Source organism: Panthera leo, chromosome A2 (assembly GCF_018350215.1).
Source record: "Panthera leo isolate Ple1 chromosome A2, P.leo_Ple1_pat1.1, whole genome shotgun sequence".
Lineage (NCBI taxonomy): Eukaryota > Metazoa > Chordata > Mammalia > Carnivora > Felidae > Panthera > Panthera leo.
In genome coordinates, this window is record NC_056680.1 from 123,143,272 (window position 1) to 123,167,305 (window position 24,034).

A 24,034-nucleotide genomic window follows, 5' to 3' on the forward strand; every position below is an offset into this window, starting at 1 on the left:
GTTAAGAAGTATATTTGTAAAATGTTTTCCTGGAAATCATTATCAGTATCTTAAGTCTATTGGCACAATTACTTGACCAGATAGTTTTATTTTTTATTTGAATCACTAGTACAGAACTCTATATACATATATCATATATATATTTTGAGAAATCTAATTTATTATCATTTGCATTTTACTAGCTGCCAAAAGGAAAGAAGTTACTAATTAACCTTTTCAACATTATCAAATATCAAATATAAGTTCTAAAATGATAAAATAATTTGATTCATGATTTAAAAGTATCCTTTGCTTAAAAAAATTTCTGAATTTACATTATGTAAATTTAAGTTATGTCTTTTACCCCTGATGTTAGTATGATTTAAAAACATACATAAAGTGTTTCTGCTAACAGCCAAGAATTACGTTACCCTTTGAAGTGGCTTTTTAAATATCAAGCCATAAATAATTGTTAACTCCTATTATTTTGGCACTAGTATTTCAATCTTTAATAACGATTGTCCATTATCTCTTTCCTGTGTGTGTGTGTGTGTGTGTGTGTATACATGGTCTTGAAATCTTAGAGTAACTCACAAAGCTTTAAGAAGAAAGATGATCCAGGTTTCTGATTAGCCAGATAGTCTCACTGTTACCAAATATATCAGAATAGATACTTATAAAATAGCAAACATTTAGTAAATTCTTAGTATGTGCTAGGTATGATTTCATTCACTTCTTCCAACATTACTGTGATGTAGATAATGTTATCTCTATTTTGCAAGTAAGAGTACTGACACTTATACAGGCCAAATAACTTACCCAGTATCCCACAGTTAGTGTGTAACAGAACTACAGAACTGGGATTTTAATCCAGGCTGATTCCAAAACCCAAATACACACCCAAATGTAGAGATTATTGGTAAGACTACAGTAAAATACATTTTAAACCTGAAGGTTTTTAGTCTAAGATAACTATTTTTGATTTCTAGTGTGGTTGTACCTTTAAAAGATACACCTATTTGCTATACTTCTCCTTTGGTGAATGACCTGTTCATGTTGTTTTCTTTTGGGGGAAGTGGTGATGGTGGTAAGTATCTCCTTATTGAATTAGAATAGCCTTTAAAAATGGTATTAATCTTTGCTTGATTGGATATGATATAGACATTGTTTTCAGTTTTTCACTTATCTTTCGATTTTGTTTCTTTGTTTTTTTAAGAAGTTTTCTAAATTTTAAGTAGCTAAATCTGTTAACCCCTTTCTTTGTGGTTGCTAACTTTGGTGTCCAGCTTGGATGGTCTGATACCAGGGTCTGCTACCATCTCCTGCCTCTTCTCTGTGCCAGTCTGTTGTGTTTTGTGCTATGGCAAGCTTCAGTCATATCCTCCATGGGAATGCACTGGGTTTTATTTTATTTAGTTAGTTTTAAATGTTTTTATTTATTTTTAAAGGAGAGACAGACAGAGCATGAGCCGGGGAGGAGCAGAGAAGAGGGAGACATAGAATCCGAAGTAGGCTCCAGGCTCTGAGCTGTCAGCACAGAGCCCGACACGGGGCTCAAACTCACGAACTGTGAGATCATGACCTGAGCCGAAGTTGGACGCTCAACCGACTGAGCCACCCAGGCGCCCATTATTTTATTTTTGTAATTGTAAGTAGGCTTTATAGCCAGTGCAGAGCCCAGGGGGAGGCTTGAACTCATAAACCTGAGATCAGGACCTGAGCTGAGATCAAGAGTCAGACGCTTAAGTAGGCACCTGGGTGGCACTTGGTTAAACATCCAATTCTTGATTTTGGCTCAGGTCATGATCTCCCAGTTCCTCAGTTCAAGCCCCGTGTTGGCTCTGTGCTCACACCTCGAAGCCTCCTTGGGACCCTCTCTCTGCACCCCCATCTCAAAATACTAATACTAATAAACCTTTAAAAAATGCTCTAAGAGTTAGATGCTTAGGGGCGTCTGGGTGGCTTAGTCAGTTGAGCGTCCAACTTCAGCTCAGGTCATGGTCTCACAGCTTGTGAGTTGGAGCCCCATGTCAGGCTTTGTGCTGACAGCTCAGAGCGTGGAGCCTGCTTTGGATTCTGTGTCTCCCTCTCTCTCTCTGCACCTCCCCTGCTTGCTGTCTGTCTCTCTCAAAAATAATAAACGTTAAAACAACAACAACAGAGAGAGACACTTAACCCACTAAGCCACCCAGGTGCCCCTGCACTGGATTTTATAAGCCACAGAGCTGTGTTCTCTTCTGCTCTCATCTCACAGAGGTTTACATGAAATGCCTCCTAGGTTTTACCCAGCTCCTTCATCCTTGGGAGAATGACACAAGTAATAGACCCCACAGCTTTCAAAATCCTGCTCCCTTCTGATGTTTGGCCCATCCTGTGGGCTCTCCTTTAGGATGATTAGCTTTCCCCAAAGGTTCTTTAGCACTATTGTAATTACCCTTACCCACTCCCACACCAGCTCTCCAGACATGGCCAGACATGTTCCCATCCCATGTGAGCTCAAGTTTGGGCGTGATGTGCCCACTTAAATCTATATGTACAGAGGCAAGAGAGGCAAGTCAGTTATGAAGTCTGTGCCCCATTCCTCCCCTTCTCCAAACTTTTTGGTTCGCCAGCCTCATGAGAAACTGCTTGGTATTTCCATAGGTCAACTGTACCCGGAGCCACAAGGGTTCCCTCACGTTGAGGAATATCAGATCGTGTTACGAATAGCTTTTCTATAATTAACATTAATCAAAGTTATTCTCTGGATTAAAAATGGCTAAGCAAAGAGACCTCTTTTTCTTGTTTTTTTATTTTTTTAAAAAAAATCTGCCTCTGACTAGTCAGTTGTCTGTGTCACAGTATACACAGTTCCCTGTCATATAAAAATGTAGGTGAGGATGAGCAAGAGAATCAAAATAAAATATATGTGAGGATGTTCAAACTCCTTGAAAAGCATTATGTAAATACAGGATTGACAGCGGTCATCTGCCGCAGCACCAGTGTCTTTTGTTGTGAGCCAGCAGGTGTCATCCATGGCCTCCTGTTCAGAGATTAAGGGTGTGTCCACAACATTCAGGGAGCTGATGAGGGGCAGGCTGATGGGAGGCACCCAAAGGTTTTCAGCCTTGGTTGTACATTAGGATCTTTAAGTATTTCCAGAGGATTCTTTAATAACTATTGCTCTTGTAATAAACAAACAAATCCCATCTTTGTATCATTTAGGATATCAGTGCTAGTGATATAAATAATAATTAGTAATAGATTCTTGTTACTTAGCATTTGGTATATTAACAGCAGGAGTTTTAGAGAAAACGCTTGGACATCGTGCTCCAATAATTCTGAAAGATCCAGAGTGGAATGTATTATCATCATAATTACATGATTATTATCATTTATAGCAGTAACATGAGCATAAAATTATACTGATAATTATAGTTTTTTCTTTATGTCCAACAGCTTCTTTTTTTAATGTTTATTCATTTTTGAGAGAGAGAGAGAGAGAGACAGACAGACAGACAGAGTGCTAGCAGGGGAGGAGCAGAGAGAGAGGGAGACGGAATCCGAAGCAGGCTCTAGGCCCTGAGCTGTCAGCGCAGAGCCGGTCGCGGGGCTTGAACTCGTGAACCGTGAGATCATGACCTGAGCCGAAGTCGGACGCTTAACTGACTGAGCCACCCAGGTGCCCCTATGTTCAACATCCTTTGATGCAAAAAGCAAACATTATCAATTAAATATTAAAACAGTATCGGAGAGGTTTCTGAAAGAGCAATACAAGGTTCAATACACAATTTACATTGTGTCAGATGCGGTCCTTTTTATAGTTTTTTTGTGTACACCCTCTTGAATTATCTGGTGTCATTTTTCTATTTTTATGGCTGAATTATGGAAGCTCTGTGACATCCCATGTGTTGAGGGTTTTGCTGAATTGGACTTTAAAAGGTATAACTTACATTGCAGCACAACTGCCAAGACCTAATCAGAGTAAGATGCCTGTGAGCGTGGTCACATCCCCCAAGGCTTCATCTGTGGGCCAGAGAGAGGGTCTCCGTTCCAGCTGATGTGGGAAAAACATTGCAAAACCCCTCATTCTCAGGTTTGCTGCTGTTTCACTTTAATTATATTCAGCCCACACCCCAACGCATCCTCCAAGGCTCAGTCTGAATAAATTTATCTCCTCATCTGGACACCAAGAGCTGCATTTGAGGCCCTCTTAGAACAAGTTGGGGGAGGCATTGTGGATTGTTGCCTTTTAGTCCCATTTTCTGGCTCCTTATTACATCCTTTTTCTTCTCTTTTTATTTTGCTCCACTTTTCAATGTCTTCTTTCTTGTGTATTGGTAGGTCCTTGTAAGTGCCTTAACTCATTTCTGTAACAGGTGGGGGTGAATAAACCAATATTGGCACCTCTCAAGATTTTTCTAATCACATTTGCTGGTGGTCATGTTTCCCTCTTGAAAAGTCCTGAACTCCCTGCTTCTCTTTAAATGTGCTTATCACTCACTTACTCTATTTCAGAAGTTGAATTTTCCTTTCCTGCTGGGATGGATTTGCAAACTCTTTGGACACACCTCTTCTTGGATTCTTTCTACTGTTCAGTAAATTTTTTGCTGTATCAGTAAATCAACCTCTTAAAAGAAGTCAACAAGGGGCGCCTGGGTGTGGCTCAGTTGGTTAAGAGCCCAACTCTTGTCGTTGGCTCAAGTCATGATCTCACAGTTCATGAGTTGGAGCCCTGTGTCAGGCTCTGCACTGACAGTGAGGAGCCTGCTTGGAATTCTCTCTCTCTCTCCCTCTCTCTCTGTCTCATCCCCACCGGTGCTCTCTATGTCATAATAAATAAATAAATTTTAAACAAAAGAAAAAAAAGTCAACAAGTCACAGAGAAATGGAGAAATCTGTGATCTTAACTTTCCTAATTTATTTTTGCAGATTGTGTTAAGAGGCTAATAAGACTGTCCTACTATATTTACTTAGATTTGGCTTTAAAGAGAGGTATGATTCTTAATTCAATACTTGCTGACATTTTTTTCCGTGAGTACTTAGGTGACATTTTAAAAATATTTATTTATTTATTTTGAGAGAGAGAGGAAAGGGGAGGGACAGAGAGAGAGAATCCCAAGCAGGCTCTGAGCTGTCAGCACAGAGCTCAACACCGGAGCTCGATCTCATGAACCATGAGACCATGACCTGAGCCGAGATCAAGAATTGGACACCTAACCAAATGAGCCACCCAAATGGCCCTTAGGTGACATTGATTTGAACACAGAATTCAGTTTTTGTGAGTATATGAATCATGTACAATTTTAGAGCACCTTTAAAGGAAAAGAATACATAATTCTAGGGGTACCTTGGTGGCCCAGGTGGTTGAACATCCAACTCTTGATTTTTACTCAGGTCATGATCTTATGGTTGTGAGATCCAGCCCTGCATTGGGCTCCACGCTGAGTGTCGAGACTGCTTAAGATTCTGTCCCTCTGTCTCCCTCTGTATCTCTGCCCCTCTCCCCCATTTATGCTCTCTCTTTTTCTAAAATAAAAAATATAAATAAATACATAAATACAAACATACATACATACAGACACACATAAATGGAAGAATATCTATTAAAACATTAGATACTACAGTATGGGTGCACCTGGGTGACTCAGTTGGTTAAGCATCCGACTCTTGATTTTGGCTCAGGTCATGATCTCAAGGTTCGTGAGCTTGAGACCTGCATTGGGCTCCACACTGGCAGTGTGGAGCCTGCTTGGGATTCTCTCTGTCACTCTCTCTATCCCTCCCCTGCTTGCCCTCTATCTCTCTCTCTCAAAATTAATGAACATTAAAAAAAAGAAATACAAAGGTATATGTTTATAGAATCAGAAAGAACAACAAATTATACATGTGTAAAAAGTTGACAATGTACACAAATATCACAAAAACCATAAAAATAATATACTTATATTATTAACTGCTTCATACAGCTTTTTAATACTTCTGCATATTTTGGATGCTTATTGTTTATTCACCTCTTCAATTATCAACAATTTTATAATTTTATTTTCTAAAGAATAAATTAAAAGATAATTTAATTTTCCTCTGGCATTGTTGATCAAACATTTGAAAAATTACTGATTGTTTATAAAAGTTTCTTTCTGCTCTATAACTTATTAGTAATGTGTAAGTTTTTAGAATTATTAACATATTTATGAAAACCATTATCAAGCTTCTTTCATACCTACAATGTATGATTTCAGGGCATTACCAGTTTTATTATTCAGCAATAAATTTTAAATAGCCAGTGAATTGATAACTCTCCTTAACCAATTTGTCATCAATGTCCTCATTGAAGTTATCTTCATCACTACCAGAATTTTATGTCAAAGCAGCCAGGTACTAAATATTTTCTCATTGTCTTCATTATGATTCACTCTTCTTCATTAGCTCAGTTGTTATGCAATTCAAGAGACTATTTATTCTATTTGAAATTTATCATCTCATCTTAATGAAGTAATCTGGGTATGATTTGAAAATGTTTTTGTTACAATTTTCTTGTTTATATGAGAATAATTTATATTGATTTTATAGAGGAGCTGTATGACAATGTTATTGTATGAGAGGTCTATAATTCTACACTCTGAATTATCAAATATTTCTGACAGTGCAGAACTTCTGCTTTCCCTTGGTGTTCCTGAAATAAGTCTCTCCTTACACTCTTAGATGTGTGGTGTTCAGAACATCAGATTTTGTGTGTTTCATGCTGTGATTTATCTCCACCAGACTTACACTTCTGATGCCATTTCTCATCTAGCATTGCAACCTTTTGCTTTGCACCTTCCTCTCATGACATTGGGTAAGTAGGAGCAATGGACAGTAGTGGACTTCCTGGAATCCATTCCTGCAGCAGAACAGCTGGTGATAATCTAACCGTATTCAGAGTGGACTGCAAGCCACATAAATATATCCCATTAACCCAAATTGAATGTCTCCCAAACTCAATTCCCCTTAGCCAGATCCAATGCCTAATACTAGGGGAGGACAAATGGAAGAGACAGCAGTCTTTACCACTCATGATTAAAGTGGTCTTTTCAAATTTTACAAAAACGTGACCATGTACCTCGCTAAGGAAAGTGTCCCAAAGTTTAAGCCTTATTAATGTCGTAATAAATTCACCTCTATTACAGCATGAAAAAATAGAAAGTATGCTTTAAAGAGTTCATTAGTTTTTTATTTTTTTCCATAAAATATAACTGCAAAAAATGTCCAAGGCAAGAGTATGTGTGTGGGAGTGGAGAGTGCAGATTTTGTAAGAATGTATTAAAACTTCCTTTAAGTGCATTCTAAGTCTCTTCAAGTGTGCCTATCTTTGGGCTCAACTGTGAATACAATTTCACTTTTCATTTTTGGTAATTAGTTTTTCCCCTAGAGGTATCAATAAGCTGTATGGACTAGCAGAGCAATTCTCTAGTGTATGGCCTTGATTCTATAGAGAGATGTTTCACCTTATATATACAGGGACAGTTCTGCTGATCCTTACCTCTTGGCAACCATTCCAAGAGTAGCCCCCAAAGGGATTGAATCAGTCCTTTATCTCAACTGGCTGAAGGATATAGGTAAAAAGGTAAAAAAGCACAAAGCAGGCTAATAAATTTAAACGGGCCATAGCCCCTTCATTGGCTCTAGGATTATTAGGTGGGTGAGAGTGAAGAAGTTTAAAGTGCTGTTAATTTAACTAAACTGTTTAACTGGCTACAGTAATTAATGTTTGTTCCATCTGGTACCAGGTCTAGAGAGAGAAGCTCTTTGTATCACCTGTAAACTCTCATTTCTATGTGCTAGGCATTCCATAAAAACATTAAGATCATCTGAATATGGGGAACAATTGGAACCGAATGCTTTTATGTAAACAAAGAATGTAGAAACTTTATCTTCTCAGTTAAGGCAGAGTAATAATTCAGCCTGGATTCCCATCACTTGGCCATTTAGTAAAGTTTAGGTCTGTAATATTGACTGAGTCTTTTAATGTTACTTTCCTATGTTTAGGTGAACTGTTATTTATTTAGGATGAAAATTAAGAACTCTCTTCAGGTCTGTAGTCATAAGTAAGGGAACTGAAGCTTTTATTTTACTAAGACTTCTGGGATAAAATTAAGGAGTTACTCATTCCTCTGGGAAAAGGATGGTATGTAATCCCAGTTTTTCACACTCAGCAGCTCACAAAAATGAAAAAAAGCAATTAACAAGTAATTCTGCAAGAAAACATTAAACATTCTCCAGACTTAGGATGGATAGAGAATGAGAGTTAAGATTTATTGTCAACTTTTCCCAAAGTGTCAATAACAAATCATAAAACACACACACACACACACACACACACCCCTTCTGAAATCAGTGCTGTCTGGGTATGGTTTTCCCTTTCCATCCTAGTAACAGTGATGTACTTTTCTCCAGGCTGGTCTCCAATTTCATCACCTCCTCTGATGCCTGGCAGCCTTTGTTCTTCATTTAAGTCCCTCCCATCATTTGCATGTATATAACTTATTCCTATGATGGCATTAGTTTATGTCATCTCTCTCTTAATCTTTGATTGTGCAGTCTGTAGTGCTGGATCCACTGGATATACACATGCAAAAAGAAATGAATTTAGACACAGATCTTACACCTGACAAAAATTAACTCAAAATGGTTCATCAATCTAAGTGTAAAGCACAAAACCATAAGACTCCTAGAAGATAACATAGGAGACAATCTAGGTTGTCTTAGGTATAGTGATGGCTTTTTAGATGCAAAACCAAAGATACAATCCATGAAAAAGAAAACTGATAAGCTGGATTTTATTGAACTTAAAAAACTTAAGCTTTGTGAAAGACACTGTCAGGAGAATAAGACAAGCCACAGACCTGTCTTCATAGACAAAGAACTGTTAACCCAAAATATATGAAGAACTCTTAAACCTCATCAAGAAGAAGAAGAAGAAGGAAAAAACACCCTGATTTTAAAAATGGACAAAAAACCTGAACAGACATGTTAACCAAAGAAGATACACAAATGGCAAGTAAGTGTATGAAAATATGCCCAAGAACATATGTCACTACAGACGTGCAAATTAACAATGAGGTACTATGACACTTATATTGGAGTGGCCAAAACCACAGCATTGGCAACACCAAGTGCTGGTGAGAATGTGGAGTAACAGGAACAATCATTCCTTGTCTGTGGGAACGCAGTATGTTTTGGCCACTTTAGAAGACAGTTTGGAAGTTTCTGACAAAGCTAAACATAATTAACACACAATTCAGCAGTTAACACGCCTTGGTATTTACCCAAATGAGTTGAAAATTTATGTCCACACCAAAACCTTCGTATAAACATTTATAGCAGCTTTGTTCATAATTGTCCCCAAATGAAAGCAACCAAGATGTCCTTTAGTAAGTTAATAAATATACTGTAGTACATATAGACCATGGAACAGTAGTCAGTGCTACAAAGAAATGAGCTATCAAGTGATGAAAAGACTCTTGGGATCTTAGGTGGCAAATGGGCTGTGAGTGTCGGTGGGTGACAAAGGCTGCTGGAGTCCTCCTGCTCTTCCTTTTTCTCAGAAAGGGAAGTTGTGGCTCAGGGGGTCCCTTTTGGCATCAGTCTGGGCTGCCCTGAAAGATGGGCAAGGGTCAATGCAGGTAAAGTGTTTCCTACAATTTCTCTATACAGCCATCCCTGGCTGTTGTGCTCCACTGGGTTGCTGCAGCTTCTTATACTCTGGAGCTTTCTCAGAACGATTTCCCTTCCTGAGTAGTTGTTAAAATGTTTCTATGGGGGGATGAGGGTTGGGACCTCCTGGTCTGACATTACCCATAAGAAACCACTCCTTCAATTTCTTACAGGAGGTATCAGTCAGAGGTAGAAAAAGAAAGCAATTTAAAGGTATGTGGATTGGAAAGGAAGGTACAAAACTGTCATTATTTGTATATATTATGATTGTCTATATAGAAAGCTCCCCATCCAAATTACAGATGAATTACAAGTAAACTATTTTAATTGCTAAGAGTTAGCAAATTTGTTGGGCACTAAACCAATATGTAAAAGTGAATTTTATGTCTCTGCAATAGCAATTAGAAGTTAGAAAATGAAATTTTAACAATAAAGATAGTTCTTAAAATAGCAATAAAATATATAGGGAAAAATCTCACAAAAGACATGCAAGCCTTTTATGTAGAAATTCATGGAACTTAAATAAGTGGAGAAAGAGAATATGTTCTAAGAAAACTAAAAATGATAATGATTTATAGATTTTAATGCTATTCCAAAAAAAAATTCCAACAGGACTTTTCATGAACCTTCACAATCTGATCCACCCCCAAAGAGTCATTACTGAACATGTTCCACCAAAGTCAAGTCTGATTATAAAGGTGAAGGCAGTGTGCAGTGAAATTCAGGGATATACAAATAGGCCAATATAACATAATAGTGTGTCCAGAAACAGGTATGTCCAAATATGACAAAGATAATATTGCCTAACAATGGGTGAAGAATGGACTTTTCAACAAATGCTGTCGAAGCAATTGTATAACCATATTGGGGGAAAAAATGAAATTATTGAAGTACTACTCATACTTTAACATACAGAAAGATCAATTTCAGTCAGATTAAATAATAAATGTGAAAGGATAAAGCTAAAAGCATGTTAGAAAAACATGTAGGAGAATGTCTTTTTATGACCCCAGTATCATAAGGTCTTATTTCTTAATTTAATAAATTATAGTCCTAAGGGAAACTATTGTTGAATTGGATTGCTTTAAAATTAAGAATTTATAATCATCAAAAGACACCATAAGGAAAGCAAAAATTATCTCACAAAGTAAGAGAAAATATCTCCAATGCATATAACCAAGGAAGGATTAGTATCCAGAATGTATGAGGACCCCCAACAAATGAATAAGAGATATCTTAACAGAAACATAAGCAAAAACATAAACGATGTTTTGCAGAAGGGAAATGATTAATATGCTAAAAATGAAATTTTAAAAGCATAATTTCGTTATTAATCAAGTGCAAATTAAACTACAATATGATTTTGCACCTACTGTTAGAAAAACAAGAAAAAGTCTACAAATAGCAATGCTTGGAAAGGATATGGAAGAGCAAACACCCACATCTGTCGGAGGTAGGAGTTTTCAGTTGGCTCTGGCCAAGAGTTTGGCATTTCTTAGCAACGTTGCACATGCACATAACCTACAACCAGAAATTGCATTTCTAAATATGTACCCTAGAGGAATTCTTGCACTCATGCCCAAGAAAAACTTACAAGAATGGTCACAGAAGCATTATTCATAAGCAAAAACCCTTCAAACTATCCAAATATTCAGCAACAGTAAAGTTGACCGATTTTAATATATTCTTATAGTGAATTAACTAATACACAGCAATAAAAGTTAAAGCTCCAAGGATTATGAATCTCACAACAGTTTTTTTAGCAACAGAAGCAAATAGTAGAATGCATACCTTATGATTCTGTTTATAAAAAGTTCAAATCAGGCAACGCGCAACAACATACTGTTTTGGATTATATACCTAGAGGAAAACCGTAAGGCAGAGATAAACAAAGTTTTAGAATTGAGGTTATCTTTTGTTTTTGTTTTTTGATTTTTTTTCAGTTAATTTATTTTGAGAGAGAGAGAGAGAGAAGGCATGAGTGGGGGAGGGCAGAAAGAGGAGAGAGATAATCCCAAGCAGGCTCCGTATTGTCAGCACAGAGCCTGATGCGGGCTCGAACTTAGGAACCGTGAGATCATGACCTGAGCTGAAGTCAGACATTCAACCAACTGAGCCACCCAAGTGCCCCTTAAGGTTGCCTTTAGGAGATAGAGGAAGGAGACGATACCACTGAGGAGGAGAATCAGAAGACCTGTTTTATTTCTTGAGCTGGCTAGTGGGCAGATCTTTTATTCATTTAATTATTTTAAAAACTCCTTATAAAACTATTTATAGGTTTTATGTACTCTTCTGGTTGTGTAAATTATGTCACCATAAAAAATTTAAAAACAAATAACCTCTTGTACCTTATCTCCCTCAAGATTCTGATGAGTTTCAGCCCTTGAGAGATGTGCCCCATTTTACAAATCCCTATGTAGCCTTGCCAAAACATATTTTGGTTACTTTCCTTGGTTTAAGAAAACAATGGGTATTTTTGTTTTTCAAATGTAATATTAGATGTTATACCATATCGAATATGCCTTATCTAATTGTGTATACCTATCCTCTATTTTTTCTCCTCCCACCAACTACCTCCTCCCATATCCACCCTCAACCCTTGAGAATTTCCATACAGTAGCCATATTTGCAGTCAGGGATTAATAGTAGAAAATTTTGCAAATATTAACTTTCTGATCTAACAATCCCATCTGTGTCTCCTCATCCTATAAACATTCTATTTGACAGTACTGTTGAAATCTAGTTTTCCTCTTTCATTTTATAATTAACTTGCAATGTATTGTCTCTAAATCCACAGTGAGCCTGGGATATAAGTAATTTGCCTCACAAGGTCGTGTTTCTCACATTCCAGATATTAATACAGGTCTTAACCCTTGATCAGCTTTAAGAGTAACAACAACACACTAATACTTATCACATCTATCACATGTGTTGCAGAACCATAATTGGTAAAGAGTAACTATAGATAGACTAACCATATGATGGATTATCCAAACACTTTTAGGAGTGAAAGGGGGCACTATTAAGAATTGTTCTGGGATGACAGGCATAAATTGGAATAGTGCTAGGCAAATTGGGATGTAGGGTCATCCTAATCATAGAGAAATCTAGCTCAATGAGTGCACAGATGAAGACACATCTGGTTTAGTGCAGGTCCCATTTTAGCAATTAAAACATTGTAAACAGAAACTATCCTGGCTTAAGAAATGTGCCCTGCCATCACTGTAGTTCTTAACCAAAACTCTTGGCAGATGTGTTTGCTAGGCTTCATTGACACCAATAATGGAATGCTTATTTATCAAGAGGGTTTTTCTCAGCATCCATGCAAAGTAACATGTGCCCAACTAATCTATTATGGAAAGATGGTTTTGTATTTTTTATCTTTTTAAATGGCTGATTATTACCTGAAGCAGCATAAATATAGTAACTTGGGTCCTATTGTAAATGGGCTTAAAATCTAGATAAATGGTTTAGATATAAGACAAGAAGAATAAAAATTCTTTCTGGAGATGATATGGAAAGTATTTTTACAGGTTTATAAGTAATAATAAAATAATGAGAATGAGCCTTTATGGAGTTCATACTACATACCAAACACTGAGTTCTATTCATATAGCACATAATCTTCTTAACAGTCATATTAAAAAGTTATTATTTCTCTCATTCAGGTGAGGAAACTGTTAAGGAATTTGCCTAAAGTTATATAAATTGTGGAATTAAGGATATAATTTCAGGTCTGTCTGATCAGAAGTCTGTCTGCTATCTATTAGGCCTACTGATTGGGTTTTTTCCTTTATGATTTATATTGCCAATGTATCTCTACTGATACAGAGGTCAGGCTTCCTTTGGGCATTCATAAGGTGGCTCTTCCACTTCCACTATACAACTACTATTGGAATGATCAGGTTGATTTTAGGAAACATTTTCCCATGATTTGGAATGATTTTTATATCTGTGACCAATGACACCTAAAAATCAAATGAGGAAACAAACAAAATATTTTTAAAAATCAAATGGCACTTCTTGGGAAAATTACAATATATGAGAGAGAGAAAAAAAACACTGGGTAGGCTTAACAGAATATTAGACACTATATAAAATTAAAAATTAATGAATTTGAAGACATAGCAATAGATACTACCCAAATCAAATTTCAAAAGAAAAAAATCTGAACATAAACAGACCTTCCATGACTTGTATGAAATATCAAGGGTGCCTGGGTGGCTCAGTCGTTTGAACATCCAACTCTTGATTTCAGCTCAGGTCCTGATCCCAAAGTCATGGGATCGAGCCCTGTGTCAGACTGCACAGAGCATGCGGCTTGCTTAAGATTCTCTCTTTCTCTCTCCCTCTGCCCCTCTCCCTTGCTCACTCTCTCTCTCTTTCTCTCTCTCATGTATAAATAAATAAAATAAAAATACATATAACTTGAGTTCCTGAGGAAAGTTAGTGGTTGGAGTGTGAGGAGGGAGAAAACAGTATTTGCAGACTATAATAGGTGAAATTTTCCCAAATTTGATGCAAACTGTAAACCTAGTAATCCAAGAAGTTCAATAAATGCCAAGCAAAATATAAATAAGATCATAACAGGCATGTCATAATCAGCTTGCTGAAAACCTGTGATGTAGAGGGAATTTTAAAGCAGCCAGTGAAAAAGACACATTCCATATAGGAAAGACAAGATAACTGCTAACTTCTCTGTGGAAACAATGCAAACCTGAAGACAATGGAATGTCACCTTGATTATGATAATGAATAAATCTGTCAGCTGAGAATTCTATATTCAGTGAAAATATCCCTCAAAAACAGAGTTAAGATTTTCCTACAAAGAAAGTTCATAGTTAATTGTCAGCAGATCTGCATGACAATAAATATTTTAAAAGTTCTTCAGGCTGAAAGAAATAATTCCAGATGGAAACTCAGATCTATACAAAGGAATGAAGAGTGCCAGAAATAATGAACATTCAGGTAAATATATAAAATTTTTCCTTCAATTTTTTTTCATTTAAAAGAAAATTGGATGTTTGTAGCAAAAATAACACGTTTTGGTATTTATCCAGATGGACACTCAGATCTACACAAAGGAATGAAGAGTGTCAGAAATAGTAAACATGTAGGTAAATATATAAAATGTATTCCTCATCTTATTCATTTAAAATGCAATTGGAAAGGGTTGCCTGGGTGACTCAGTTGGTTAAGCGTCCAACTCTTGATTTTAGCTCAGTGCATGATCTCAGGGTTCATGCGATTGTGATTCTCTCTCTCCTTCTCTTTCTACCCCTCCTCTACTCACGTGTACTCTCTCTCTCAAAATAAATAAACTTTAAACAATAAAATAAAATTGGATGTTTGTAGCAAAAATAACATATTTCAGTATTTATTACATATGTAGAAATAAAGTATACAGTAGTACCAAGGATAGAGGGAGAATTGAAAGTATACTGTTGTAAGCTTCTCACATTACACACAAAGTAATACTATAATATTTGAAGGTAGGCTGTAATATGTTTAAGATATATGTAGTAAACCCCAGTACAAGCACTAAAACAAACAAATAGGTGTAGAAGGGAATATAGGACACAGAATACTAAGAATACTCAACTAATCCAAAAGAGAAAGAAAAAGAACTGAAATAAATGAAAAATAGAACACAAATAGCAAAATGGCAAATTTACATCCAACCATACTGATAATTATATTTATTGTGACTTTTTTCAGACTGGATAAAAAAGGCAGATCTAAATATATACTGTCTATAATATAGAAAATTTTAATATAAAGGCACAGTTAGGTTAAAAGTAAAAGGAGGAAAAAGATATACCATGCAAACATTAATCATATATAAGCTGGAGTGACTATATAAATGTCAGAGAAAGTAGACTTCAAAACAGATTGTCAGAAATAAAGAGGGACACTGAACAACAATAAAAGGACAATATGTTAGGAAGACATAACAATTTTAAATGTGTATGCATCCAATAACAACTTCAAAACACATAAGCAAACACTGGCAGTTAAAAACAAAAACAAAACAAAACACAAAACAAAAAAAACCAGATCTACAATTAAAATTTGGAGATTTCAGTAATCTCTCAAAAATTGAGAGGACAAATGGACAGAACATTAATAAGGATATAGAAGACATGAACAACCTTATCAACCTAATTAACATCTGTAAAACACATTTAACAATGACAATACACATGATTTTTTAAGTGGCCAATAGAATATCCACCTAGGTTGATCACATGCTTGGCCATAAAACAAGTCTCAACAAATTTCTGAAACTCCATTCTTAGCATATGTAAAAAGAGTAAAAACACCTACCTCAGCCAGTTGTTGTGCAGACTAGGCTTAGTTAAAATATATCAATCTTTTGGTGTGATGTTTGCCACATAAGTAGAAACTCAAATGATTCTATTTCATTTCTTTCCCTCTCACATATTTTAAAATATAGTCATTAAACTTTATCAGAAACAAGGTATTTAACCTCACAGGTCAAGCTATCAAGGTTTTATTTAATGTTATTTAGTGTTAAAATTACATTTCTATAAAGCCATGTATTCAACTGAATATCCCTTAAATAAATACAATCTTTCTTATATTGTCAGCAAACTAAACATCAACAATTACACTTGCTACTGTGCTTACCTTTGAGTTCCTCTAAAGCTCCTCTGTATTTTATTGCTGTATAAATATTTAGAAGACTTTAAAAGGCTAATTTCAGATTTGGGCCTTCTCTGTTCAACAGTTTATATTTTAAAACCTTTTATACAGTTCATATTCTTATTTGTGAAACCTAGTGCAGCTCTCATATTGATACTATTTACATTTTGGGGGGGCGTAATGTGGCATAGGTTTATAAAACTTTCCATTTAAATTTTTGATGTGATTAGCTGCTTTTAATTACATCTGAAAATCCCTTGCCAAATAATGATTACAACATACAGAAAGGGTATGGTTGAGAAATAAGCAAAGCAAAACAGATCTATGTGAAAACTGCTTCAAGCAGTGTAACAAAAGTAAAACCACTTAATTTGTACATATGTGGAGGATTTAATCCAAATTGAAATAGAACAAAAGATAAGTAAAGTGAGAAAGGTAGATAAGAGAACTTTAATGTGCACAAGTTCAAATGCTGTTTTGTTTTTTAAAATCAGAGCATAATTGATTCTTCTGGGGAAAGTTTTGGAGGAAAAAATAAAACTCATATATAATTATGGTTCACAGCAAATTGCATTTACTGCCTATTGAGCAAACTCAATTGGTTTGCTAAACCACAGTGTTTCCCACCTCTGTCAGTGAGAGATCCAACTCTCCCATCACTGGCTCTCTAAGAGGCAAATACTTAAGCACATTTTGGGTCTTCTGTGTGTTAGGTTTTTCAGGCAGTCACTCTCCTCTTTTTCAGTGGATCCCCATAGCTTTCATATTAAATTCAAATTTACAACCTTGGTGGATCCAGGTTCCTTCTTAACATTCTCTGGCTTCTCTCCCGGCATCCTCCACCCACCACACATACCCATCACTCTGGCCACACAGCACTCACACTTCCTGGGCATATGGTTCTATGCCTTGTGGGCTCACTCACTCATTCATCCTTTCAGTCATTCCATCATTCATCCCATGAAATATCTATGGGCACTATGCTTAGTGGTGGGGGTATAATAGGAAGACTGAAAGAAACCCTGTCTCTGCTCTCAGGGGGTTACATCCAAGTGGAGGAAATAGACACTAATTGAAGAATCCCACAGGAACTATAAAATGACTGTTCTCATGGGTGATGCAGCCCCTGTAATATACAGGGACTCCATGTGGTTGGAAAGTCGGGAATGCTTCTCTGAGGAAGTGAATGTGGCCCTAACACAGAAGAAAGAGCAGCAGTTGCCTGGGAGAAGGCAGAGCCCTGTGGGTTAGAAGGAAGGAGAGAAGGCAGATATAGCAGGTCCACAGAAGGAAGAAAGCACAGTGAGGCTGGCCTGCTCAAAGGGAGATAGACCAGGTCCCCTGAAGTCCTGTGATATTTATCCCATTAGTAATCCATTCCAGTGGCTCTGCCTTTCCTCCAGACATTCCTGTCCCATCACCTTCATCTTTTGGGGCTCAGCTCAAGTGTCCCCTTCTCTGGGAAGACTTTGGCACCCCACCATCTCTGGAGGGTGTAGTGTCCTCCTTTCAGAACTCTGGCCTGTTGACCTGTGCATCCTCAGCTCCTTTTGCAGGCTCTGCCATGGAGGAATGGGTATGTGAGAAAGCTGGATTAAGCATGATTGGAAGCTTTGTTCGCTGAGCATGTAGAGAGGCAACTTGGTCGTGTGAATGCAACTTTCAGGGGGTCTCCCAGCGGGTGGCCCTAACTTTTCCAGCACGAGTTCAGGGCCTCTTTCCCCCCAGAAGATCCCTCCCTTTTAATTCAAACCAACCCCAGCTTGATGTAATTTCAGATGGTAAGGAAACACTGGATATGATGTGGAAGCATGTGGTTTGTGCAGAAGAACTCAACCATGACTTACTCCACACTACGGGTGCCATCCCAATTCTCATCAGCTTTCCCAGCTTGGTGTTCTGATGATGAAGATTATTAAAAGGATCCTGGAGAGAGAGGCCATTCCCTCTTGGGAATGTTCCAGTGAGCAAGTGGGGAACTGGGATGGAGAATCACAGCCACTAATTGGGGCATAGATGGAACAAATTCCTTCTTATTGCAGAAAGGTATTGTATTTCACATTGAGGGAAAGGAGAGATTTGCCTACAAATTAGGCTGGAAACTGTAGAGAAGAAACTGTTTGCTGGCCAAACTGGTATGCCAGGACTGTAATGAAATATGACATAAGGAGAAGGCGGTAGGTGCTCAAATAAGAAAGTGCGTTTTCTTTAGTATTTCCTTTACTGTCCTTTTGAAGGCTTGAGTCCCTTCTGTTGCTGTGTTTCTTGGCACTTACCAAATATTCTTTTCGGTGATCATTAACTCCTGTGCTCAGCAGTTGCTCCCAAGAAGAAGCATCAAAAACTCTGGGAAATGTTCATTACTCATGGTTCTGCTGATGCCATAGAGAAGAGAGTGAAAGCTGCTTTACGTTTATTTCAGAATCATAATGTGAATGGAAAGGTTTTTTGAACATTATTTTCTGTTTGAAAACAAGGTTAGACACACAGCCCAGAGCCTCTGGTGCCACACCTGCCCAGCACTGATCCTCCCAGCAAACCCTTATTCCCACCCTGTATCTTCTCCATCCTGCCTGGCAACCCCTCCTCCCCAGAGTCATTGCTCCCCACCCGTGGGTGCCCCTGTGGCTTGTTCATTTGTTCTGGCTTGACTTGCCTCTCTGCCTTGCCCTCCCTTTGAATTTGCCTGTGCCTGGATTTTCCTGTCTCAGAATAACCCATTTGGGCTTAGGGGTTGGTCTTCAGAACTACCACTGCCCATCATCCCCGGACTCTTGGCCACAGTACTTCCTCTCCCATCAGTTCCAGTCAGTCCATGACAGTAAATGAAAATAATTACCTAAGGTCCTTTGTGTGTTGGCTTTAACATATACAACTTATAAAAAAGCCACACTTCTACACCCAAGGTATTCTTTATTGAAACACACACATACACAGTGGAAATACAGACAGATGTTTAAAGTATTGAATGGATTTGTGGTTTCTTTGGGGGTGAATTTGAATGAAGGGGATGCCTAAAGTCTGTTAAGACTTTGTTTTCCTTTGACCATTAAGGAAGAATTTCTTTGGTTTGTGACAAGGGAGCACTGCAACTTTTCAAGTGGGTGAGTGGTGGACATTCTAACCCCTTCTAAAGCACTTGCATGACCCAATCAGGTGATTCAGAGTTGGATTAATCTAACCAAACAAGGGCAGTGAATTAAGACATTTTGCATGGGGAATATCCCTTGCCTGAATCCTTAATCCCTGAAAGAGCCACTGGCATGTTGCTCAGTGAAGCATTCATTGTCTTTACGGGGAATTTTTTTCTCTTCATCTGTTATTTCTGATTCTGTTGAACTGGTTTTATTTTTCTTAAGGCAAAGTACAAATACAGTCACTGATTTCACTAGAAAACAGTTTTATATAGTTTTTTTTTAAAGCTTAAAGAAAAGACTTGGAAAAAACTTTTAAAAATTGATTTTCTTTATTGAAAACTGCTAGATCTATTTTAGGGGACTGCATTTTGGGACTATTTCTCAGGAAAAATTGTAGTAATCAGCAGACGGATTTTGAAAGCTGGGGACTCATGAACAATATGAACACTTGTTTTGCATTTGAAGTTGGTAAAGTTAACTTTTTTTTTTTCAGGCTTGAAAAATATTGGGATAGGGATTAAGAGAGGAACCCTTTATCAGGTAAATACCAAAATATATTTATTGTGACTTTTATGGGTTTTACCAGTATCTCCCAAGATCTTTGGAATAGTTTCCTCATGAAATAATAAAGGAATACTTGTAGTATTCCATTGGATATACTTTACAAGTTTAATTGCAGTGTTATGAGGAAAAATTATTTCTTTCCCTCTAGTAAAAACTGTGTTCATATAACTATCTCGGGAAATGTGGTTTGGAGGTCAATAAAAGACAGACTTCTTGCCTGTAGACTACCTTCTCTCCATGTAAACTGGAGTTTGTCACTTGGGCATGAGAGCCATTTTCCTACCCACCCTCCCCTACCCTCTGCCAGCCCCATCTCTAAGTCCTTTCTGAACTTGTGAAAACAGCTGCTGCCCCTAGTGTCACAGCTCCTTTCTTCAGGGTTCACAGTTGAGTTTACAGGAGTTGTGAGAATCACAGGCACTGCATAGCCTTCTGATTTCCAGGTGCCTGGCCTCCCCATCTCAGAAGCTGCACAGACACCTTCCTCACCAGGCCTCTGAACGATGTAGGCCCACGAATGAAGGCCTGCAGGTTCCGGGCTCTCCCAAGCCCCCTGCCTTGCCCAGAAGTGCCTGTGTTTCAGTTGAGAGTTGGGTCAATTTTGGCTAAAATGCTCTGCTGAAAAGGAGATTGAGACCCAACAGAGCATACAAGCTTTTGTTCTGTGATGTGTGGGGGTGGGGTGGGGGTGGGGGTGGGGGTGGGAGTAGAGTAGCTTAGGGTGGAAGATCTTGCTTGGACTCTGCAATGGGGCAGCCTGGGGTCTGGATAACCTCCCTGAGCCTCATTTTCCTTATCTGTGAAACGGAGATAATAATACTCACATGACTGTTGTGAGGATTAATAAGTGTGAAATACTTTACATACTTCCTGGCATATTAGGAATCACAAAAGAGCATTTCCAGACTTTTCTACTGATACCTGTCAGATGCTTCCACTGTCAGCCGTATCTTAGATTGGTGTTGTTGCCTGAGTTGTGTGTTACTGTCCAGCACAGGGTATGTTGGGTAAAACAGATCTAGTGTGTGTTTGTAGGAAACAGCTCAAAAAACAAACAAACAACAAACAAACAAAACCCAAAACCTACAAGGCACCATTTGAGAAACTCTGAGTTGATATAATGTATAAGTACATGGTATTTGTTTTTAGAGGATTGGCTGTAAATAAAAGCTGGGGCAGGTCCTGGTCAGAATTCAAAACCTGTCAGGTCAAGGTAGGATGATCTGGCTCCACAGTTTGGCTAAATGATGACATCAAGAAAAGGTTCTGCAACTACAGGTTTATTCCCGTATGCTGGGTTACAGAGGACACAGTGGACTTCTCACACGCTCACTGTCGTGTCAGAAACGGGGCACCGGTATGTGCAGTTGACTGCTCTTCTCTACTGATGAATTTAGGGACCAGAACCAACTCTGAGAAAAAATGCAGAGTGGGTAACATTTTCCTTTGGTGTTCTTGGCCTCACCATTGCTACCTCCCTACTTTTAGTGACTCTCTCTTCTAAGGCATCAGATACTCAGTGTGCTTCCCTTTCCCTCCAGTAAATGCTGTGCTTGGAATTAGATGCTGTAACACATGTGAAGATTTCATACTGGTTTGTGGGAGCTGTGGCTTTTAGATGCCCTGCATGCCTTTACTCCCACTCCATCCCAATCTGGTCATAGATCCCGCATCTGGATCACCCCCGCATCACCCCCAGGGGTGAGCACAGGACCTAGATCTGAACTCTCAGAGTACCCCACCCCCTTGGCAAGTGTCTCCAGCTGACAGTTGACATAATGAGCTTAAAGATCAAGCTGGGCCAGTCAGAGACCTTCCCTGGGATGGTTGCAACTGGGACAGGCTGATGGAGAAGGTCTTTCTGTTTGGGGTTGGTGAAGTTGGAAACAGTGGAAGCTTATCCTACTGTGTGGAGAAAGCCTGTATGCCCAAGATGGATCTAGGGCTGAACCAAACCAAAATGAAGGCTGGAGAAGGTCTGCCAGTATCAGGACCTGGTTCTAGCCCCTCAAGGCCCCAGGACCAGCCTGTTTCATGCAGCTGTGGCCCTTCCTGTCTCAGAACTACCCCAGTGTTTTTACAGTAACTCTTCCCATCCCTGATTTGCTTTAATCAGTTTGCATTGTGTTTCTGTCACTCCTTTCTGGAAAACTCCTGTGTGCTTTGACTGACTCCCAGGTCTTCCTCCCTGCGGTGGGTTTCTTAAAGTCACTCTTAAGTATCCAATTATAGAAGAGTCTGTAAGGTGTTTTTCTTTAAACTATCCATATAACAAATGACACTGAGGAAGTATAAGTAGCAATTAAATTCATTGTAAAATTATAGGTGTCTATATCCTTTTTTTTTCATCTAAAATTCTCAAAGTATAGATATTAGTTAGCTATAATAAAGATACTTTGTTTTTGAAAGAGCAAAGACAATGTAATTTAATTTTAGATCATTCCAGACTGAGTTTGAATCAACATGCTGATGACTGGAAATCTGCCAGAAATTAAAAGCTGATTATTGGGTCCAACTTTAGGTTATGACTCCAGTTAGGGTCACTGAGGGTATCCAAAAGGCCTGCACGATTATAACAACAATAACAACAACAACAACAGCAGCAACAACAACAACAACAACAGCTTGACATGTTGTTTTTACCTCTGAGCTACATGAGTTGTGGAAGGGTAATTTCTAAAGGCAAGGGACTCTGGGGAAGAAAGTCAGCTAAGAGAAGCCAGGCCTAGGATGGCAGTGATGCCAGAGGCCTGGTCAGGGGCATTGTCCAAGTGGAGTGTGTATCAGAGATAAGAGTTTGCATGTGTTCCATTGATTTGGAGCAGGGTAGAAGAAGTTTCATCTTCTATGACAGTTCTTGACAGATAATGAATACTACTCAGAGAATTTATTCAGAAAGAGTCCAAGGCTGAATGTAGACTCACTGGGTCAGCCATGGCTATTTATTAGTGATGTCTGTCTCGGGCACAAGTGGATTCTGGTCATGCTGCGTGGATTAAGTATTTCCCCTCCCCAATTCAGATTCTCAGCAGCAGGGGGAGTAAAAACATTCCACCTCATTACGACAGAGCCATACTTGAAGAGCCCCCACTAGTTGTATGGAATTGGGCAGCAAGAAATTCATATCAGCCTACATGCAGATCTGACCAGAACTCAGAGGGGTAGTCAGCAGAGCTATGGAAATCAGTATATTGCTGGACGTTGACAAATATTGCGTTTAGATAACGCTCCCTAGAGAGGATAGAACATTTTAAAAATTCTAATGGAGACTGGTGAGAAAAAACTATAAAATGAGGTAAAGGGACAGTATCTTAAAGACTAAAAAAACTACTGCAAATTCTACACGAAATTTTTAGAAAGGTGAAAGGGTTCCAGCAAACCCTATGGTTTGTTAAAAACAAACAAGACAAAAAACAAAACATGGTGTCTGAAATAAAACAACACTCAAAGGAGAGATCAGGCTGAGATAAAGAGACAATGGAATAAGATGAGATTTACTTATTCTATTTTCTACAGGTTTATTTTGTTCTCTTTCTTCCTTCTTTTAGCTGAATGGTTAGTACTTTAGTTTTCAGTATGTCTTATTTTCTAGTACATGTAGTTACGATGATAAAATTTTCTCTGAGTACCAATTTGGCTGCATCCCATAATTTTTGATATGCCACATTGAAAATAGTCTGAGGTTTGAGGTTTGATTTCCTCTTGTATCCAAAGTTATTTAAAAGGTACTAAAATCTAAAGGAAGGGAATTTTGTTATCTTTTCACTGTTACTTTCTCATTTTATTATATTGTGATTAGAGAGTAAATGATATGATTTTTACTTTTTAGAATTTATGGGTTTTTTTTCTCTTGAGGACCATTACATCATCATTTTTTGGTAAATATTCTGTAGATTCTTACTTATGATTGTCCTCCATGATCTGTTGATTAGCCTAAAGTTTTTCACTATAACATTGGATTTGGTAATATCTCCTTATTCTAACCATTTTTACTGTATATATTACTATTTAGG